This window comes from Haemaphysalis longicornis, unplaced genomic scaffold (assembly GCF_048455015.1).
Source record: "Haemaphysalis longicornis isolate Haplotype H1 unplaced genomic scaffold, Haemaphysalis longicornis Haplotype H1 scaffold_13, whole genome shotgun sequence".
NCBI classification, from domain to species: Eukaryota; Metazoa; Arthropoda; class Arachnida; order Ixodida; family Ixodidae; genus Haemaphysalis; species Haemaphysalis longicornis.
In genome coordinates, this window is record NW_027526233.1 from 80,053,574 (window position 1) to 80,068,922 (window position 15,349).

Genomic DNA, 15,349 nt, shown 5'->3' on the forward strand with positions numbered 1-15,349 from the left:
TTCGCAAAACTCCATGCAAAAGAAGTAAATGCTTCCCTTGAACCTCCTAAAAACGCCCCTAAAATACCATAAGTACTTCCCAAGGGAGCCAGAATAGGCTCCTATTCAACCGCCTAAAAATTCCATAAACATCACTTAAAAACGCCCTTTAAAAGTAAAGAATACTCCATTTTCAACTCCTTAAATTCTCCCGGACATTTCTTAACACTCCCTAAATACCTCCTTTCCATCACCTAAAAACGCCCTGTTTTGAGGAGGTAAACAAAACCTCCCTGTTCCATGTAGTAAAAAAACTCCTACAAGGAGGATCACTAGAGGACAAGCGAAAAAGAACCTCTAGGGAGTATATGGGAGGCAAAAAAGTTTAGAGTGTAGTATTTTCTTTTATATAGTGTAGGGCGAGGGGTGCGGACAATGACGGTGCGGAATACGACGGGACAACGCGAGTGACATCGTGAGTTACTGAAATGCTCTGCATGTAATGTTGTATTGCCGCCTGGACGTGCAACTTTAACCACCTACGACGCGCCCCGTTTGCACGAGCAGGCAATGCGAGCATTGTACACTTCATAAACAGCGAGGGCGCATCACTCGTGCATATTTGGGCAAGTACCGGCAGGAGGGAGCGAGCAGCCAGGTGTTACAGACGCGAGGCGCCAACGGACGTTCGTGCATCGACATGTCTACCAGCGGAGCCGGTGGAGCACATACTCCGCGTGCGTCCCCACCACCGACTTGTATAAAATTCTGTGTTCTTCGCAGCCAGTGGGTCTGTTTTGTATATTTCTACTTGGCTCTGGTTTGAAAACTTCAGTGTCATGTCGTATCCGGCGTTCCACGGCTGGATTGGCAGGCATCATTGTTCGTGGTGCGGTTGCAGTGCTTTTCGAAACCGTTTGCAAGTTACAGTTCTCGTGTTACCGCGCCTCAGTGTGCTGAGTCTCGTTTTTGTCGCGGTTTGTCGTTTCTTTCCCAAGTACCCGTGTTTAAGTGCGCTACCTTCAAGGTGTCTCATATGCTGAGTCTCCTTTTTTGACGTTCTTTTTTTTTCAGAGAAACACCCTGTAAAATTGTCGCCGCCGCTAAGCTAATGATAGATTGATGCGAAACACGCCCTAATCTGCTGGAGAAAGTTATAGTCATTCCACACTAATCATTCTGAATCCCAATCACACCGTAAATAATACATTGCAGTGTCTGCAAGTGTATTTCACGGAAATTAATTAAATGTATCGAGTGATTGCGTTTTTATTATTCCGAAGATTGTGTAACGCATGCCTGGCGTGTGGTGCGTTGTTTTGTGTCGGGCGCTGCCGTATTTCCGTAATTTTATTCTACAGTGGCGTGTAAAGCGGGCTGCCTAAATGGAACTATGGCAAGCCAACAAAGAGATATTAATGATATCCGAACGACCAGACCGGAACCGGAATTTTTCAGGCGTTTACAAGACGTCTTATACGCCGATTCCGCAGAACATCAAAAAACTTTAGAGATTTTTTATTATCCCTATTCTAAACTGGGGTTTTCTCAAAGTTTGCAAAACCGTATTTAGATCCTGTAGAAAACGTTGAGGCATTAGCAAACGTTGCCGGCATTAGCAGATATATAAGACGTGGTCAAAACGGTGGCCGTCTTTTCTGAGTCGTTTTGCAGCCGTTTTTTTTTTCGTGTCGGACGTGCGCAGCCGGTACGTTTTGTAACCTTTTTCTGCTAGCTGGGATGTTCCGCCGTATCCACCTTGCCATTGCTAGGCACAGAATAAGCCCTCCGTCATGTCTCCGAAAGTTGTTCAAAAAAATGGCAGCATCTCCACTCCGTGGATGATGGCGAGGATGCGGAGTACGGTGACTCCAACTGACATCCAAGGTGCGCCCCGACCGTCATACGATTTGGCCACAAGTTGCATTTGATCATTCCCTAAATGAAATTGCAACTCACGGCTCAAATAGAATTTTGCTTCATTTGCGCCTGATGGTGGTGTGCGCCCGGCTGGACGCGGACGGACATTGGGAGGTCCAAAGGTACTGCGCATCGTTACAGGCGAAGGAGTGAGCCGTTTGACTCTCGGGTACTAACAGACTTACCCCATGGGTAAGACGACTGCCAGTAACTCTATCTGGTCTACCAGACGCAGCATCCAACCCTGCCGGTGCTTGTGGGATTTTGTGCGATTGTAAACGCTATGCGCACGGACGTGAATGGTCATTGTGCTGTCCGTCCTAAGGTACTCCGCACCTCAAATTTCATCGCTAAGGTGTACGTCCGATCGATTCCGCACGGCCTACATCAACAGCAAGTGTGAAGCAGGGCGACCGAAACCATAAAGCATATTTGCTCCCCTGGTGCTTTTTACTCTCCCGAGCGTTACGTTGCGCTCTATGCGTATGTGCCGTAGTTTTCTGCAAGGCAAACTGTTTAGGTACCCATGTGACGGGGATTATAGATTTCTCGCAATTTATTTTACTGTTACTTTTTCGAGACCAATGTGTCTGCAACTTGCCCACCGAAGAGTGCAGGTAGTGATGTATGCCGTAAAATCATTCCACCATAATTTAAGGTACTCTGTGGCCACAAACAACAGGCTGAAAGCAGCGAATCTGTCCATGAACCGTGTGGCTGGCACAGTAGGAACGCTGTTGGTAGAGATTTTCTGCTGGCATGTCCTAAATATAAAGCAGCAAAAACAGTTGCGGAACACTATGCGCCAATGTTTAATGAATGTGAATATTTTCTTCTGTTCACCCCCTTACTCGCCTTCTGCATCCACCCCCCCGCCAGCCCTCGTACTCCTCGATTTTTGTTCTTTCACTGAGAAAAAGGAAAGGTTTCTGAGTTATGCGGCGGTTTGTGGAGGGCCTAACTTTACTTTGTATCAACGGTTTTTGCCACAAAAGCTTGCATCGAACTGAGGTATTTCCCAGGGACATTATAATATCAATGGAACTTGGTTTGTGGGATGTACAGTTGATTAAAGTGAATAACTAGAAGCTGAAAGAAGAGTTAGCACTAAGAGGAATAATTGCTTGGTTAAAAATCTAAATGGACACAATTCTTGAAATGTTTACTCAAGCGACGTCTTCTAAGACGCTTTGAAAACCACAATTTCTGTCCCGTAGCCTGCTTCTGCATAGGCGCATTGGGATTATTATCTTGGACATTACAGTAGAGAGTTGAGGCTAACTGGCCGTAGAGAATGCCGCACGCATAATAGCACCTTTTCGGTTGTCTGGAAAATGAGCCGGCATTGTAGGAATAATCAACACCGGTAGCCAGCGCTGTCTGATCCGTATAAACAGCAAATTTAAAGCACGGTTTGATCCGCATAAACAACTGCACATTTAAAGGCCACGTAAGCTGCAGTGCCTTTCATATCAAATATACTTCAAGTCTATATGAAAGTGCATGTAACAAGTGTTACTTCAATATCATTTATTTATTTATTATTTATTTTTTATTTATTTATTTGTTTATTTATTTATTTATTTATTTATTTATTTATTTATTTATTTATTTATTTATTTATTTGTTTATTTATTATACCTTACAGGCCCCTTGAAGGGGGGTTACATTTTTGAAAGAAACTAAAAAACAATAGTGGGGAAAAAGGAGAAAAGACAAGTACACAATGTAAAGTTTGGGTGATCAGCTTACAGACGTAAATTAAACACGTCATACACGTTTCTAAGAGACAATTATCACGAAAGCACAGGAATTTGTGGAATCAAAAAGATCGGAAAACACTCAAATACAAGGTGGAAAACACCCATAAACAGTAACAATATTATTCAGGCAATTCATCATTACACAATTACTAAGCAAATTGTCGCTGCAGATTTTCGGTAAAGCTATCTTGACTAAGTATGGATGCAATTTGGTCAGGAAGATCATTCCAGTGCATGATGGCTCGAGGCAATGCTGATGAATTGAAAGCAAGCGTCTTGCCACAAATGCGCGTGAAACTATGACTACTATGAAGGCGTCGTGACGTACGTACTGGGGCGTTAAGAGGAAGCGGGTTAGGTCTAACGCGAACTATGTATTTATGAAAAAGGCATAATAGCGCGACAGTGCGACGGGTATCTAGCGGCTGAAGTGATAACTCTTGTTTGATTTGGGTAACGCTAAGATGACGGTCATAGTTGCGTGTAATAAATCTGGCGGCTCTGTTTTGAATAGATTCCAGCTGGACGATTATGTAGTTTTGGTGAGGGGACCAGATTGCCGACGCGAATTCTAGCTGTGGACGAATAAATGTTAGATGCGCATGTTTTCGGACAAGGGTTGGTGCGCATCGTTAATTTCGTCGCAGATAACCCAGTGATTTAGAAGTCTTTCCGCAGATGGCGGAAATGTGGGTACTCCACGAGAGATTAGGTGTTAGAGGAACACTTAGATATCAATAGGAAGCTGCTTGCGAAACTGCACTGTGGTTCATGGAATAAAGAAAATCTGAATTATCGTGTTTTCGACTAAAATATATTACTTTGCATTTATTCAAATTAAGTGACGTTTGCCATGTATTACAGCAATTGTAGATTACGTTTAAGTCATTTTGTAAGGAAATGTGGTCGTTAAGGCTAGTAATCGTACGATATATATTACAATCGTCGGCACAGAGTAGTATCTGTGATGAAATGTTGAGGGGCAGGTCATTTATGTAGATCAGGAACAGTAACGAGCCCAGGACGCTGCCCTGCTGAACTCCAGAAGTTACATCAGCGAGGTGTGAAGAAAAGTTATTGACCACGGTAAATTGTTGGCGCATAGACAGAAAGTTCCGAATCCATGATAAAGTTAAAGAATCCATGCAAAGGGCTGATAATTTTGAAATGAGGCGGCCATGGGCAACACGGTCGAACGCTATTTAAAAATCAAGGAAAATGCAGTCTGTTTCTTGGTTAGCCTTCATCTTAAAGTGTAGGTCAGTTGTAAATTCCAGCAGTTGTGCATCACATGACAGGCCTTTTCTGAAACCATGCTGATGGACGAAAAAAAAGTTGTTGGTTTCGAGGTGGGTATACACGTTAGATGCAATAATGTGCTCCAGTTTTTTACAGCTTATGTACGTCAAAGAAATCGGCCGATAATTTTTGGGTGCGTGTTTGTTATTGGATTTGAAAATAGGAACAACCTTGGCGATTTTCGAGTCGGCAGGTAACTGACCTGATGTCAATGATTTACTGAAAATATGGAACAGAATTTGACTAGATATGTTCACAGCGTTCTTTAATATTTTTGAGTTTATGTTATCGACACCAGATAAAGTGGAGACCTTAAGACTGCCGATCAGGGAAGCGATGCCTTCAGGAGTAATATTAATTGGCTGCGTATATCTGTAATCGGATTCGGCAACCATGGGTATGGTGGAATAATCTTCCTGAGTGAATACTGACGAGAAGAAATGTTTGAATGCATGCATACACGCACGTTCCTGAATGGGAACACCGTTGTCACCATGTAATACAATGTCATTATTAGAACCATTGTTTGAAATTATCTTCCAAATGTCTCTGGCGTTATTTTTTAACAGAGAAGGTAAATCCACAGAGAAGTATTTTTGTCTTGCACTGTGTACTTCAGAGTTAAAAGTTATCAGAAATTCTTTATAATTGGCCATTGACGACGCACTGGAAGTCGATTTAGCACTCTTATACAATCGTTTCTTTTTATTTCGTATGTTTTTGAGTTGTGTGTTGAACCACGGTTTAGATTGATCATTTTTAATTGTTAATAAAGGCAAGTGTTTGTTGACCAGTTCGGCTATCTTGTTCTTGGAGAGCACCCAACTGTCATCTACAGACCGGGAACTGAATGAGGATAGGAAGGATTCATTGAAGAATTCCTCCAATTCTGCACTCATTTCCCTGTAATTACCTTTGTTATAATAGCGTATTTTTTAAATTATGGCACCGGGAAATTTTAAAGTAGTGTGAAATGTAAACTGAAGGAACTTATGATCGCTGAAACCATCGATGTAAGATACGGATACTATGCTTTCCGGTGCAGTGGTTAATACAAGATCTAAGATGTTAGATTCTCGAGTGTGTTCGTCCATAACTTGAGCCCGATTGAAGCCTAGGGTTAAGGTAATGAATTTGGTTGAAGTGCTACGGGGGGCTGAGAGGAGCGACCAATCAATGAGAGGGAAATAAAGTCCCCGAAAAGTAGACTATATCAGCAGGGCATTGTTTCAAGGCACAAGATATACTTTCATGCAGTTCCTTCAAGGAGGATGGGTCGGAGTCAGGTGGACGGTACCAGGCGACTATTAAGACTTTAGCGCATGCCGTCACGCATGCAGCCCAACTTATTTCAACGGAAGCATTCGTTTCAAGGAAAAACGACGATATCCCGTTTCTAATGGCGTGCAGAACACCAACACCCCTCCTGTGTGTTCTATCGTATCTATAAACGGTGTAGTTCCTCTTTTGGTTAAAAAGTTCGCCATCACTGATGTGAGAATGTAACCAAGTTTCAGTTAGCACCAAGATGTCGCTATTACTGTCGTCCAAGTAAGAGCATAACTGGTCGCGTTTAGGAAGTAAGCTTCGAATGTTAGGGTACGTAACCGATAACGACGGCAATTCTTTAGTTGAGTGCTTCTTAGATCGCAAATGGTGGAAGCCTGTCCTCAGCTATATGTTCAAAGCGATAACAGTATCAGTTACGGGGTCGTAAGTGTAGGTTTTATTGTCCATGCGCATTCTATCCCCCAATAGCCTAAATGTCATTTTTTTCTCTGGCGAAAGCTATTAGTTTTTTTCTGGATAGTCGGATCAAGAAGGCGAAATCTTCACCGATCGAAACTGTCGACCCCTTAAGCCTGTGCGCCGAACCTAGGAGGGTTTGTTTGTCCTTGAAGAAGCAGAACTTCGCAAATATGGGTCGGCATTTATCGGGTGCAAACCCTCCCAACCTATGCACGCGATCAAACTTAAGGGTGTCGGCGGTAACTTTAAGCTTATCCGAGCAGAAATTGACTATTTTCTGCTCAGAGCCAGGCCAGTCCTCCTTAGGGTCATCCTGAATACCATAAAACAATACGTTACACCGCCGAGCACTGTTTTCCGCATCATAACACCTTGCTGTGATAGTTGTTAATCTTTCATTTAAGTTGATTAAAGTGTCGCTTGGTCTAGCAGATGTCGTGGTGCATTTTGACGCTACTTTAGTCTCCAGTGTTCCTAGCCGCTCGGTCAGGAGCTTGAGCTTCCTATTAGTCGCATCTTGCCTCTCCTTCAGACCTTTCAGTTCAGTTAAAAGAGCACCCTGCCCTGCTTCAAGCTTGCCCATACTTTCAAGGATAGAAGCAAGTGTTTCGACTATCTTAGTTTCATCAACGGGACCGGAATTTAGTTCCACATCACCACAGAGCAAAAGCAGGAATTGTGCTACACCGGCATCAAACCGCGATAGCAGGCACAACACTTCTTTTACATTATCGTATAGCACTCCAGGGCACGATACCGCTATTACATGTTGCACCTAATACATTCAGTGTTCTGTGATTTCTCTAAGCGTGTGATGGCCTCCGCGATAGATTAAAGCGTTACAGGAGAGGGTTCGGGGTTCAATTCAACGTCCTCCGAGGGTACAAGCATAAAATATACAAGGTAACCATTTTAGTAGCAGAGCACAACTGGTACAGAAATTTTCGCCAGGACTCGAGCATGTCGGGGGGGGGGGGGGGGGGCACGACACCGCGAGAAAGAAAGGGTCGTCAGAACGAACGCAATAAGCAGCGTGCTGTGGGTCACTAACCTTCGTCAAGAAAAGCGCTCTGATGTCTGCGTTCCTCGCGGTGGCGTGCGCCGACTGACTCCGGTGAAGAGCTCCTTAAGTTGGCTTGGAGGAATAGCGGGGCCGGTGATTGTTCTCATGTTAAGGGGGGAACAGGCTGCGATGGGGACCGGCGGTTGTTCCGCGGGACGCGCTGGTATGTCGCCGGCCAGAGTATTGTGGGTCTGCTCGTGACAACCGTGTGGGTCCACGCGGGCAGCGGTGAAAATCCGCAGACCCGACGTGATGTTCGCAATCAGGACGACCTCCGTCAAGAAAGTCGTCTCATGTCTACGTTCCTCGCGGTGGCGCGCCCCGATTGACTCCGGTGCGGGAGCTCCTTAATTAGGCATCGAGGAATGCCGGGGCCGGTGATTGCTCTCGGGTGAAGGAGGGAAGAACAGCCTGCTACGGGGACCGGCGGTTGTTCCGCAGGGCGCGTTGGTATGTCGCCGGCCAGAGTACGGTGGGTCTGCTCGTGACAGCCGTATGGGTGCAGGCGGGCGGCGGTGAAAATCCGGAGACCCGACGTGACGTTCGCAAGCAGGACGACGTGCGTCAAGAAAGGCGTCTCCTGTCTGCGTTCCTCGCGGTGGTGTGCCCCGACTGACTGCGGTGCGGGAGCTCCTTAAGTAGGCATGGAGGAATGCCGGGGCCGGTGATTGCTCTTGGGTGAAGGAGGGAAGAACAGGCTGCGACGGGAACGGGCGGTTCTTCCGCATGGCGCGCTGGTATGTCGCCGGCCAGAGTATGGTGGGTCTGTTTGTGACACCCGTGTGGGTCCAGGCGGACGGCGGTGAAAATCCGGAGACCCGATGTCATGTTCGCAAGGAGGACGACATGCGTCAAGAAAGGCGTCTCATGTCTGCGTTCCTCGTGGTGGCGTGCACCCGAGGGTTAACAAGTGTGACTAAATATATTCAGCAACTAAAATCACGTGGCCGTGGCTGCTTCGGTCAGCATTGTTTGCAGATATGAGGAATCCCTTCGGTTACTAACCGGTATCGCAATATGTAGATTGTCGTATTCAGCGTCTTCATTTCTAACCTGTGTAACTATTGTGAATCATTGTATCTTGTTTCGAATTAAGCATCATTTTAAGTCTATTGCAATTATTTAGACAGAGAGAAAAACTTTATTTTCTAAACAGCCATAGTCCTGGCCATTGTACCACAGTCTCTTCATTAGGAGTCGGCTGGTGCGTAGAATTTCTAGAGGTGCTCACTAACACGAAGGCAGTGAGTCGCCAGGGCTTCTTGCGTTGACCTGACATCCGTTCCAGGACCCGGGTTTAACCAGTGCACTCAGGAAGCGAAGCGGGAACGCAGGTGTGGTGGTAGGTCTGGCGGATGGCACTCTGTTAGGTGAAGCGCTCAGTAGGCGGGGACGACGACGATGACGTCGCGGATACATGCCCGTAAAGGGATTGTCCTCGTTTCGGCATGGCCGAAAAAGAAGACGTTGGAGGCCACACGAGCCGATGACGGTGAACGCGAGTGGCCTACGAGAGCCGGCCACAACGGAGCGGTAACGAGGCCAGAGGGGAACGAGGAAGGACGGCCATTCCAGTGGAGGAGTTCCGAGAGGACGGTTCAAGGAGAGCAGCGTCCAGGCGCAGATCGAGAGCTCATCGGGTCTCGGGGACCCAAGCTCGGAGCGATCTATCTGACGCCAAGGCCTCCCCTTACCGGCGTCATTTTCCCCAGTGTCCTAACCCGTCGCAGGCACACGCGCTGCGTCGTGCCCCGGTCCTGAACGACCACGGCCTAGAGATCATCGTCCACCGGCGGCTACCGGGTGCCGACTGCCCCCGGCCTTCCCTGACGTGGCCCCTGGTGGTGACCAGGTTCCGGCCACGACCGCTCCCGCAAATACCGTTCCTGGAAGAGCAGCGACAGAGCTGCACCGTCAACGGCCCAGCACGCGAGACCTCCTGACGCAGCCCTCAGTGCAACGCAACGCTACACCCGACGCCCCGAGTACTACGCCACGTCACGGAGAACTCGTTGTGAACTTTTTTGTGGCACTTTTCTGGCGCTTAGATTTATAGGATTTTCTGTTAGTTAGACGTTTTCTGTTTTGTTAGCTCTCTGGTAGTCTATCGTCTAAGTATTATTGTCTGAATCGTGCTTTGTTCGGTAATACATGTTTTCTTTATAACCTCTCAAAGCGCCCTCGTCTGATTAACTGGTGACTGTGGCTACCCCGAGTCGCCACTGAACACACCCTACTCAAGAACCTGCAGAGGGGGTGTTCCTTCCCTCCTCACACACTCCCAGTAAAGGCGTTATACTGAAGGGTATGGAGGGCAGTTGCGTTTAGGGCAAGTGGGACGGGAGAGGATGCCGTGTAAGTAGTGGATACGGGCTCACAGCCTCCTAGACCTCGCGTTCCTTTGACGTTTTAATACGCACTTTGAGTTCGCAACAAAGTTAGACAATTGAATTGCTGGATGGTATTTTCAACTGAAAAATAACCCACTAATGAAACAGGACAGCGTTCCAGCTTCTCTGGGGTTGCGAAAAAGTCATGAATGAAAGCAGCCACTGCAGTTCCATAACATTGCCGCTGAAACATTCTGTTTTCCGAATGCCTTTGATTTTCACTACTACTATGAACATAATGACATACGCATGGCAGAAGCAATCTTTAGGGTGAGTTTTAAAATGTATGGGGCCTATTGCATGACGAAATCTAATATTCCATCCGCAGGACAGCATGAACATGAGAAATGAATGTACAAAGTGACGTTTTCGGGGGCAAAAATAAGGAACTTCCGATCACGCTGACAGTGGGGCATAGCCTCTGGAAAGGAAAGGGGAATGCAGCAACAGCTCCACCCCTTTTTTAACAGGTCAGAAGAGACTTACAGCGGCGTGGTTTGGGCAAAATTACACAATCATGGCCCATAACCATCAAGCTTTTGGAGTGGTCCACAGCTCAAGCCCCTAAACGAGTGAGTCATTCGGTGGGATGCACAGTCGGTTTGTCATGGCTAATCGTTAAAACTTCTTTAGTAGCATTTTTCCCTCGTTTTTTATGCTTATAACATGCACATGCACAGTACCATCCTTAGCATATTGCTGTTCCTGTAAGTCATAGTAAAAGAATCCCTCCCCGTCCCATCCACAATATATATTTTCTACCACGCGTGAAGTAGTTCGCATGCACCTTAGAGTGCAACAATGAAGTTGCATTTTTCTTCGCTGAGCAAGCTGTTGGGAACGTTGCTTTTATATAATATATTGTCACGAAGCCAAGAACGACGCAGTTGTCTTGAATGAGAAACAAGTTTATTGGAGCGAACTTGTGCTCCCCTAACAACTCAAAAGAATACAGAGGCGGCGAAGCAGCGGTCAGCAAAGTGACTTGTGTCGGTGTGCGTCGCAGAATCGAATGCCGAGGCGTCTGCTCTGCAGGCTTTTTATCTTTCGGCGCGAGTGTTTCTGGAACCGTCTATTCACATCCAGAACATTGTAGATCACAGACGATTATTCTGGGCTAGCGACGTTAGGGCGAAACAGTTTGCTTATCTGAATGTGATAGCCCGTGCGGCATAAAAATAAAGATTGGAAGACGCGCTTTGCTTGGAACGCAGATAACACAGCCGGGCGTGGCCCGACAGTAAAAACAAACAATAAATAAGCAAGCCCATGCATTGTTCGCGGCATTACCCCCCCTCCCTCTAAGAGTGCATCGACCAGATGCTAAAATAAAAGACAGTCTGAACAAACAACAACAACAACAACAAAAAAGTCCGTCATCTTGCAAAGTAAGGTTTCAAGCGATCCACGTGGACGACTTCGGGCCCCGTGCGTCGTCGTGATCACCATCGGGGATCACCTCGTAGGTAAGTTGGCCGACACGTCGTAGAATTTGGTAGGGTCCGAAATATCGTCGCAGAAGCTTCTCACTGAGCCCGCGTCGTCGGATGGGAGTCCGAACCCAAACACGGTCCCCTGGGTGGTACTCGGCGTCTCGGCGTCGGAGGTTGTAGCGCCCGGCATCCACCAGCTGCTGGTCCGTTGTTCGAACTCGAGCCAGCTGGCGGGCCTCCTCCGCACGCTGAAGGTATCTTTGGACGTCGGTGTTGAGGTCGTCGTCTTCTACGTGCGGAAGCATGGCGTCGAGCATCGTAGTTGGCCGTCTTCCATAGACAAGCTTGAACGGCGTCAGCTGCGTCGTCTCCTGGATAGCCGTGTTGTACGCAAACGTGACATACGGGAGCACTTCATCCCAAGTCTCATGTTCAACATCAACGTACATTGACAGCATATCTGCGATTGTCTTGTTCAGACGTTCTGTTAGTCCGTTCGTTTGGGGATGGTACGCCGTCGTTCTTCTGTGATCCGTGTTGCCGTAGCGTAATATTCTTTGCATAAGCTCCGCAGTGAAGGCCGTTCCGCGGTCCGTGATTAGGACTTCCGGGGCTCCATGTCGCAGCACAACTTGGCTTATGAAGAACTTTGCGACTGCCTGTGTAGTGCCCCTTGGAAGAGCGGCGGTCTCTGCGTAGCGCGTCATGTAGTCTGTCCCCACGACAATCCACTTGTTCTTTGATTGTGACGTAGGGAACGGGCCTAGAAGGTCCATTCCAATCTGTTGAAAGGGCCTCGACGGGACGGCGATCGGTTGCAGAAAGCCGGCGCGTCGTGTCGGCGGCGTTTTTTGTCGCTGGCGGTCACGGCAACCCCGAACGTAGTGGATGACGTCAGATGTAAGGCGGGGCCAGAAGTGCTTCACCTTGATTTTTGCAATAGTGCGAGCTGTGCCGAGATGTCCGGAAAACGGGTCGTCGTGGGACGCTTCCGAAATTTCGTCACGGAGCTCTGCAGGGATGACAAGTAGGTAATGCGTTCTCGTTCCGGGGCTGAAATTCTTCTTCACGAGGACTGAGTTTTTCAGGATGAATGCTGGCAAGTTCCGCTTCAACGACCTAGGCACGCCGACATTTCGTCCTTCGAGGTAGTCGATCATGACGCGCAAGTCGTGGTCGGCACGCTGCAAGGCGGCTAGGTCGCTCTCTATAACGACTCCGAAGAATGCGCTGTCTTCATCGCAGTCTAGTGGTACAGGTCGACGGGGGCGCGGGACAGGCAGTCGGCATCGGAGTGTTTCCTGCCGAATTTGTAGACGATTGTAACGTCGAACTCTTGCAGGCGCAAGCTCCACCGCCCAAGACGGCCAGAGGGGTCCTTCAGATTGGCGAGCCAACACGGCGCATGGTGGTCTGCGACAACCTTGAATGTTCTACCATATACGCATGGGCGAAATTTTGAAATGGCCCATATAATGGCGAGGCACTCTTTTTCAAAGGCTGGGTAATTTTTCTCCTCCTTCGACAGACCACGGCTTGCAAAGGCGATTACTTTTTCGCCAGCGCTTTGGTTTTGGACGAGAACGGCACACAGGCCTATATCGCTGGCCTCGGTGTGCATTTCTGTTTCGGCGCTTTCGTCGTAATGAGCGAGCACGGGAGGGTTTGCAGGCGTTTTTGCAGCTCGCAGAATACCTTTCCTTCTAAAAGGCGTGCTACCTTTCGTCAACCGCGTGAGTGGCTCTGCAATGCGGGCGAAGTTTGCGACGAAGCGCCGGTAGTATGCGCACAGTCCGAAAAATCTTCGCACGCCCTTCTTGTCTTTCGGCCTTGAGAAGTTCGCAATGGCCGAAGTTTTTGCCGGGTCAAGTAGGACTCCCGCGGCGTTGACGACGTGGCCCAAGAACTTCAGCTCCTCATACGCGAAACGACACTTTTCAGGCTTCAGCGTTAACCTTGATGTATGAATGGCCTCGAGTACAGACTCCAACCTTGCAAGGTGTTCGTCGAAATTCCGGGCGAATACCACAACGTCGTCGAGGTATACGAGGCAAGTGTGCCACTTCAGGCCAGCTAGCACAGTGTCCATGACTCTCTGAAACGTTGCTGGCGCCAGGCACAGCCCAAAAGGCATCACCTTGAACTCGTATAGGCCGTCCAGGGTTATAAACGCAGTCTTCTCTCGGTCTCTCTCGTCCTCTTCAATTTGCCAGTAGCCGGTCTTCAAATCCATCGATGAGAAGTACTTGGCATGGCAGAGGTGGTCAAGGGCGTCGTCGATTCGTGGTAGGGGATACACGTCCTGTTTGGTGATTTTGTTTAGTCGCCGGTAGTCAACGCCGAACCTTAATGTGCCGTCTTTTTTCTTTACGAGTGCGACCGGCGCAGCCCGGAGGCTTTTTGATGGCTGTATAATATCGTCGCTGAGCATGTCGTCGACTTGAGTCAGGATGGCTTCCCGTTCGTGGGAAGAGACGCGGTATGGTGACTGTCGGGTAGGTCGGGCTCCATCTTCAGTTATAATACGGTGCTTCGCTAGGGGTGTCTGACGTAATTTTGAACTCGACGAAAAACACTCGCTGTAGCGACGCAGCAAAGACAATAATTTGTTCTGTTGTTCTTGCGGTAGCTCCGGATTCACTTCGAAGGGGTGCGGAAGCTTGAAGGTGTCATCGGGTGTGCGTTCAAAGTCGGCGACCGCGATCCCGTCACTTGCTTCTTGCTTTTCCTCGAGGAACGCAATTGCAGCTCCCTTGTTTAAATGCTGGTACTCTTCGGTGAAATTAGTGACCAAAACGTGAGATTGGCGTTGCTTAAAGTGCGCAATGCCTCTTGCGATGGAGACACCGCGGTCGAGAAGCAACCTTCGATCACTCTCTACGATAGCGTCGATGTCAGAAGCAGCATCCACACAGTAGACGGCGATCATCAAGTTTGCGCGGGGTGGCAGGGTGATGTGATCGTCGATGATCCTGACAGCAGCATGGTGATCGGGGTTCGGCTGATGCGTCATGGAGTGATCGGAGGAAAAACTTATCGACTTGGTCTGCAGATCACTTATTGCGCCGTTTTCCGTCAAAAAGTCATACCGCTTTATTGACGGAATTACAGCTTTATAATTGAACAGTAAGCTTGTATAGGCTTGAGACCGAAGCCTCAAATTCAGATCCAATTACATTTACAGCCAATATCTTCAACAGATAAAGTGCAGGTGGGCATAAAACAATTCCAGATAACCAGTGAACGAATCAAATTGTCTGTGAAGGTATCCACTACGTACACTCATAAGCTGCAGCGTTTCCTGAAGCAAACAAATTGTACAGCAATAATAACCCCCTGCACACTTTTAGCAAGAACACAAACTTCCAGGCGCAATTTTTGATCAATTCTATTAAAAGTTTCTAAGCAAAGATCCATACCCTTCATTGCACAAGAACAACGAATGCCTTATTTTTTGGCTGAGCGCGGAAATTTTGTGTGAAGAGATCATAGTTGAAGTAAGACGGGCAGGTCTCCGATCAATACGTTTATAAAAGTGGGAAGGCACCCGACCCATTTTGTTCTTACATGGTAGTGACGGTGGGTTCGGAGGTCCCTGACCTTGGATCTTTCGTCTCAAAATGTCAATCGGCGTCGTGTCCATTGCCACTTGTGGGTCCATGTGCCCAAGCAGCACAAGCCTGTACGGCTTAAAATCAGCCGAAGAACTTCAGCCAGGTAATTTCTGCCCGGCCTTTCTCCAGTCAAAGTGTA